The following is a 5,797-nucleotide window of genomic DNA, read 5'->3' as shown; positions in this document are numbered from 1 at the left end:
TCTTTAAAGCCAAGGCTGAAAAGAGTTGAAACTTGATTTCAAAGTGAAATGGATTGAGAAAATAATTTATGGCTTAAATGCCGATTTCATGAACTTAATGATTTTGAATGTGGAAGTGCTGTTTTATTATGAGCCGGAATGGCTATGTATGATTATGAATATTGATTGGTTCTGGATTGAACCGTGAGCCGGAATGGCTGTGTATGATATGAATATTGGCTGGTTCTGGATTGAACCGTGAGCCGGATGGCTGAGATGGATGTTGATCCATGATTGAGAATGAAAGTAATTATGCTGAGACATTGATAAGTTGTGATTTGGTAGTAGCAATGGCTAGCCACCATGTGCTCCAGGTTGAGACTCGAAGCTCTGTTAACCCAATGTCGTAAGTGTGGCCGGGCACTGTGAAAGGCCCGGATGAGCTCGCCCCCATAAATATTCACCAGTGATGGTGATGGATAAATATTCACCAGTAAGGGTGATGGATATGGATCATGATTATGACCAAGTTTATGATGAGTATAACTCGAGTTGGGGATGCACGACAGAGGGACAGTCCAATGGTTAGCTACCAGGACTTGTCGGGTTGGCTCTATAACCGACAGATGATATCATCAGCCACTAGGGACAGGCATGCATCATATGCATTTGTGTGACATTGGTTGGGTGTGCATATTATACTTGGTTTGCCCATGTGATTAATTGCTAGCTGTTCTACTTGTAATAACTATTTGTTTGTGCTTGAACTTCCTATCTGTGTTTGCATCTGGTGGTGATTGGTTGTTGGTTGGATTGTTTGGGCCTAGGGCCGTGGTTGGAAAAAGATGAACTGACGGTTGATTTCGGTTTTGTGTTTCTGGTTTGGAATAAAATTATGAAAGGCTATTTTGGTTCCGCATAGATAAACCGTTTTGAAAGGCTTTTGAGTTTGAGAATTGACGGTTCTTCTTTCCGAAAAGATTTCCGACTTTACTTTCATTGTAAACCGTTGTTTTTGGAAAGAGGCATAAGACGGTTATGAGTCACTGGTACGGTTTATCTTCATGTATCCTATTACAGTAATTCCCAAAAACCCTCTACTGAGAACCCTTTCGAGGATGATGTTCTCACCCCCCTACATTTTTCCCCTTTCAGGATATGGGCGCAGAAGTCACGAAGAGTTTATTTAGTTATTGATATGTTCTGTATTGATGTAGATTATTTATTGTACCCTCGCCTTTAACTTGATATATTCTGTGAGAGGGATAGGGATTGTATTGGTTAATGCTTGTAAATATATTTGTATTTATATATATTTATGTATACATATGGATGTACTCTTTATGAGTTGTGCAAGTTGTATGGTATTTGTGGATGTATGTTATCAAACGAAAGTATTTTTGGGAGCGGTGTTGTGGTTTAAAGTTTTAAACAGGCTCATAGTTTAGTAGTAAATAATATAAGTGTCGTCGTAATGTCCGAGCTATCAGAGTCGCGCAGCCGGAAGTGCGAGCTTTGGTAGTTAGGGTGTTACATTATGGTATCAGAGCAGTTCTTCCTGTAGAGCCTGAGGAATGGACTGACTATGCTTCAGTTGCATACTCTGAGCGTTTGTCATGTATTAGGTCTTGTCGAATGGCGAGAATTAGAGTTTTATGCACATGACGGTCTATTGATTAACGCTGTTAGTCTTGCATTGCATAATTCCTGATATTAAGTTCGGCCGGCTTAATACTAGAGAATTATGTATATGAGAGCACTAATGGGTTATCATAGATGATATACGAGTTTTGAGTAAAGCGAATCGCGGGTTTTGGGAACGCTAGAAACTATTTCTCGAGGCTATTCAGTTGTGTGTCTTGAATTTTTGTTCGAGTCAACCTGTTCTTTCATATCCTAACTTGAAGTTCTTGTTTGCTACTCCTCTTGAAAAGTAATTTGATGTTTCCACTCTGCTTCTCTATTCATATGCAATCTTGTTTGATCTTAAGTGCATATGCTTGCTTAAAATCCTTGTTGCATCTATCTTCCTCTATTTGAAATTCTTCTTGATTCATGTATTCTTTGATATGGCTTTGAACTTGTCCTAATGCGCTGTGCATTTTTAACTCCGGGATTTCGAGTCCATTCTTAAAGAAATTGTTGATTCGGTTTTTCTCTTATTTGATAGTGATTACAGCCAGTTTTGAGACTTTTATGAAAATTGCTGTTGAATAGATGTATACTTATCTATATATGAAACTTTGAAGATTTCTTACACAGTTTGACAACTATTTATTTCTAATACATTGCCTGTACTTTTACTGGTTTACGCAATTGCACTTACTTTAAAAGTAAATTTGACTTTCTAGTAATTTTACTATAGCTCCAATGGACATCTTTATTTGATTGTATATTTGGATATTTTTCAAAATTTTGGAAAGAAAGAATTTTTCATTTTTATCCTGGTTGAGTTTCGTTTGAAGAGCTCTACTTAACTTATTTTGAATTGAGTTGGGTTTAGCATACTACATGGTTTATGCCATTATTGTTCTTTTGAAAATGTTGGACTCATAGCTTTCCTCTTATGAACGGACTCGTTCCTTCTTAAGCTTTTCACCTCTATTGAATGTCATACGTGACTCTGTCTTTAACTAATCTTTTACATCTTGAAAACATTACCATTGATCTTGGTTTGTCCTCTCTTGTGGATCTCATCCTTATGTGAGTCAGTTTGATTCGTTTCAATTTAGTGCATTATTTATTCTCCCATTATTTCTACAAGAGTTTTTAGTCAAAGATTTATCATTGAGAAATTACAAATGATTGAGTTATCTTTTTCTATGACTTTTGTATTCTTTTGAATCAATTGAAAGCTTGTTTGATGTTTCATGCCTAGTGGATCTTGTTCGAACTATCTTGGTTTAAGATCCTTTCTTGCATGGCTTGATTCCTTCTTAATACATCTTAAACTCCTTGAATATCCTTCTGAGATGGTGATTTCAAGAACACTTTTGGCGTCTTGTTTTGAACCTTTTAAAGAAGTTTTGAATTCTCTTGTAAGAAGTTTTAAACGGAATTTATTTTCTGTTGCTTGATTTAGATTGAAACCATTGTTCAATTTTGACAAAGATGATTTAAAGTTGACATGCGCTATTTTAAATGAAGTTTTGAGAATCTTCCTTGGTTAGTGGAAACCTGTCCGTTTGTAACGCACCACTTGTTTTCTTACCAATTTATAAGCAAACTATTACCTCGGATTTTCTCTTCCAAGTAGAGTTTAATTTCCTTTTTCGTCCTTGCTAAGACTTTTATACACGCTTATTAAATATGGACTTTGAAAATTTTTGAACAAGCATTTGATTTTCCTCCCGAGTTTTATGAATTGCTTTTGGTTAGGTTGTGCACCTAACTATCTTTCTAAAATATTTGAGGAAATATTTTAGCTCTTAGCCAAACTTGTGTGCATTTTGTTTTTAAAACTCTGCATAATCTACTTCAACATGAAGTTGAATTAGAGCAAAGCCACGTTATTGCTTTTGCTGCCCTCTTGAGGAATGTTTGCTATTGAGCTTTCTTCTAAATTGCGAAGTGATTTTCCGCAAGTTTTCGATTCTTTTATGAACAATGTATTTGGAAGTAATTTTAATCATGCTCTTAAGTTCTGTGAGTTTTGTCTTGGGTTTGAGATATTCTTTTCTGTAAATCTCATACTTCTTTGGCTCAGCTTGAATTGGTATCAAGCTAATGCGTTGACTTTCTTCTTATTTGTCCTGTTGAATTTTCTTGATCCAAGGGTTATTTTTGAAGTTATCAATGGAATTGTGTTTAGCAAACTTCATTACTTGAGTATCCTTGTTTATCTAGAATTGGATACATTCTCTCAAATCTATGAGTACTACCCTTGACATTTGACTCTCCTTCTTGTATCTTGTATCCTTCTGAGTAGACTCGAGAATTGTTCTGATATCACGTGCAACTTGTAGACGTAGTAGCGCGATGCGTTAGTTCTTTAAGACGTGATATGTGTGTATGGAAGGTGAAGCGGTAGGTGTAAAACGTTATGAGTTGTGAGTGTTCTGTTCCTTGCGAACGGGTTTGCGATTGTTAGGTTTATGATTGGCTATGAGGTTGTAAAATGATTGGTGGAGTTGGGGAAATTGAAGTTCTGAAGTGGGAACGAGAATTGTCAGCGAACGTTATGCCGCTGTTTAAATACCAACATGCTTTGTAGCCTTTTTCCACACTAATTACCACTTTGCTTTGTGAACGCCTATCCTGATTTGCACCCTATTTTGGCACCTCAAGTTTTTGTAAAGCTTTGAGATCATATTACCTTGTGCATTGAGCCTATCTTGTAACGTTTGCTTTGCAATCACACTCCTACCTTTGTATCGTTATGCATATGACCATCCAAGTATTTGAAAAAAAAAAAAAACCATATATATGTTTATATTTTGAGATATTTTTGCTTCTTCTTTAAAAGCCGTAACACCCACAATGTTTCCCTCACCCAGCAGCAGTAGCAAGCGCAGCTTGCTTTTCTTCCTGAATCAAAGGAAAAAGAATGAAAATGGAAAGAAGAGGGGGACTGAGCCAGAAGGACGAAGCAGAGAGGGAAAGGGGGGACCGAATCGCGGCAGAGGAAAGGAGGGAGTTCGCTGTCGCGCCGCCATCGTCTTCACCACGCCTCACCGTGGGTCGCGCTACTGTCGCCGGTCACCTCGCCGCCGTGCCCAGATCGCGTCCAGTCCTCGTCACCGTCGCTCATCCTCACCACCGCCAGCTGCGTTGTCCCTGCCAAGCTGCAGAACCTGCCTCGCTGCCGCGCCACCACGCCTTGCCATGGAATCGTCCTGCTGCTACCACTGTCACGGAGAAGAGGCGTTGAAGAGGGGCAGAACTCGAGTCTCGTTGCCGCCGTCCATGGGGCCTCGAATTGCGTCACTGTCACCGGCAAGAGGGGGAAGACGCGAGCTGGAGGAGCAAGATGAGTTCTTCTGCCTCCATGGTTCTGGTCCGCTGAGGAAGGGAAGATGCTGCCTTGGTGCTTCACGGTCGCCGAAGAGCACGGAGGAGAGGAGCTGTGACCACGTCACTGCCCTTTAGGGCTATGCTTGGCCGCCGTTGTACTGCCCTGCTTCACCGTGGCTGAGCTCTGCCACTCCCAGCCCCCTTTTGGCTTGTGATGTTGCTGCGGGAATCGCTACAGGAAGAAGAGCAGGCTAAGTCACCGTGATTTGGGCCGCTGTGACTTCCGGGATCACCGAAGGAGCTCCGGGCCGAGTTTCTCCAACATGAGACCCTGCTGCCATTGCCGAAAAAGTTTGCCGGTAAGGGTTTTAAATTGCGGTTTTGGTCATTTTGGATCTTGAGAAGGTTTTAATGTTGCGCAGTTTTTATAGTTGATCCACCAGAGCTTCTGGCCGCCGCCGGAGCTGTGCGGGGACCGGTTCGAAACTGCAGCTGCTTCGTGTTGTTATTCCGGTAAGAAATTATGTTTCGAAAGCCTTACGTTAGTGTCCCGTACGTGTATTAAAGCCTATATGTTATTAATGTTCCTAGAGTTTAGTAACTGAGGTTGCTTGTTGTAAATTAGAGTTGTTTATGCTGCTGCGAAAATGTGTGGGGCTGTGCTTTGAAGCTGCCTTTGATTTTGAGTTGAGGTGAAAAGAACTTATGAGACGCTTGGATTATGGAATTGCGTTTTGAGGTAGGGGCGCTTTCCAAAAACTATGTTTTGTGTATTGGAATTATTACATATCTGTGAGATATTGTGTATTTGGTGATTGTATCTGCCTTATGTATTATTTGATTGACTCGAATGACTATGGATGTT

The 5,797-nt window shown here is 39.9% G+C and overlaps 2 long non-coding RNA genes across 3 annotated transcripts in view; both read left to right on the top strand.

The window, feature by feature from the left end:
• LOC110264329 overlaps positions 1-1,213 on the top strand; it is a 2,086-nt gene extending 873 nt beyond the window's left edge. The window contains exon 3 of the long non-coding RNA XR_002350320.1: positions 1,135-1,213. This is a non-coding gene — a long non-coding RNA (uncharacterized LOC110264329). The remainder of the gene's footprint in view (positions 1-1,134) is intronic.
• The window catches only part of LOC110264330, a 4,468-nt gene continuing 3,136 nt past the window's right edge, over positions 4,466-5,797 (top strand). Inside the window, exons 1-3 of one of the 2 annotated variants that reach the window (XR_002350322.1) lie at positions 4,466-5,291; positions 5,364-5,445; positions 5,558-5,671. This is a non-coding gene — a long non-coding RNA (uncharacterized LOC110264330). Of the gene's footprint in view, positions 5,292-5,363; positions 5,446-5,557; positions 5,711-5,797 lie in introns of those variants that run through there. The other variant, XR_002350321.1, reaches the window with a different exon arrangement.

This window comes from Arachis ipaensis, chromosome B07, assembly GCF_000816755.2.
Source record: "Arachis ipaensis cultivar K30076 chromosome B07, Araip1.1, whole genome shotgun sequence".
In the NCBI taxonomy this organism is placed as follows: Eukaryota; Viridiplantae; Streptophyta; class Magnoliopsida; order Fabales; family Fabaceae; genus Arachis; species Arachis ipaensis.
This window is presented reverse-complemented; position numbering and strand designations above follow the sequence as displayed.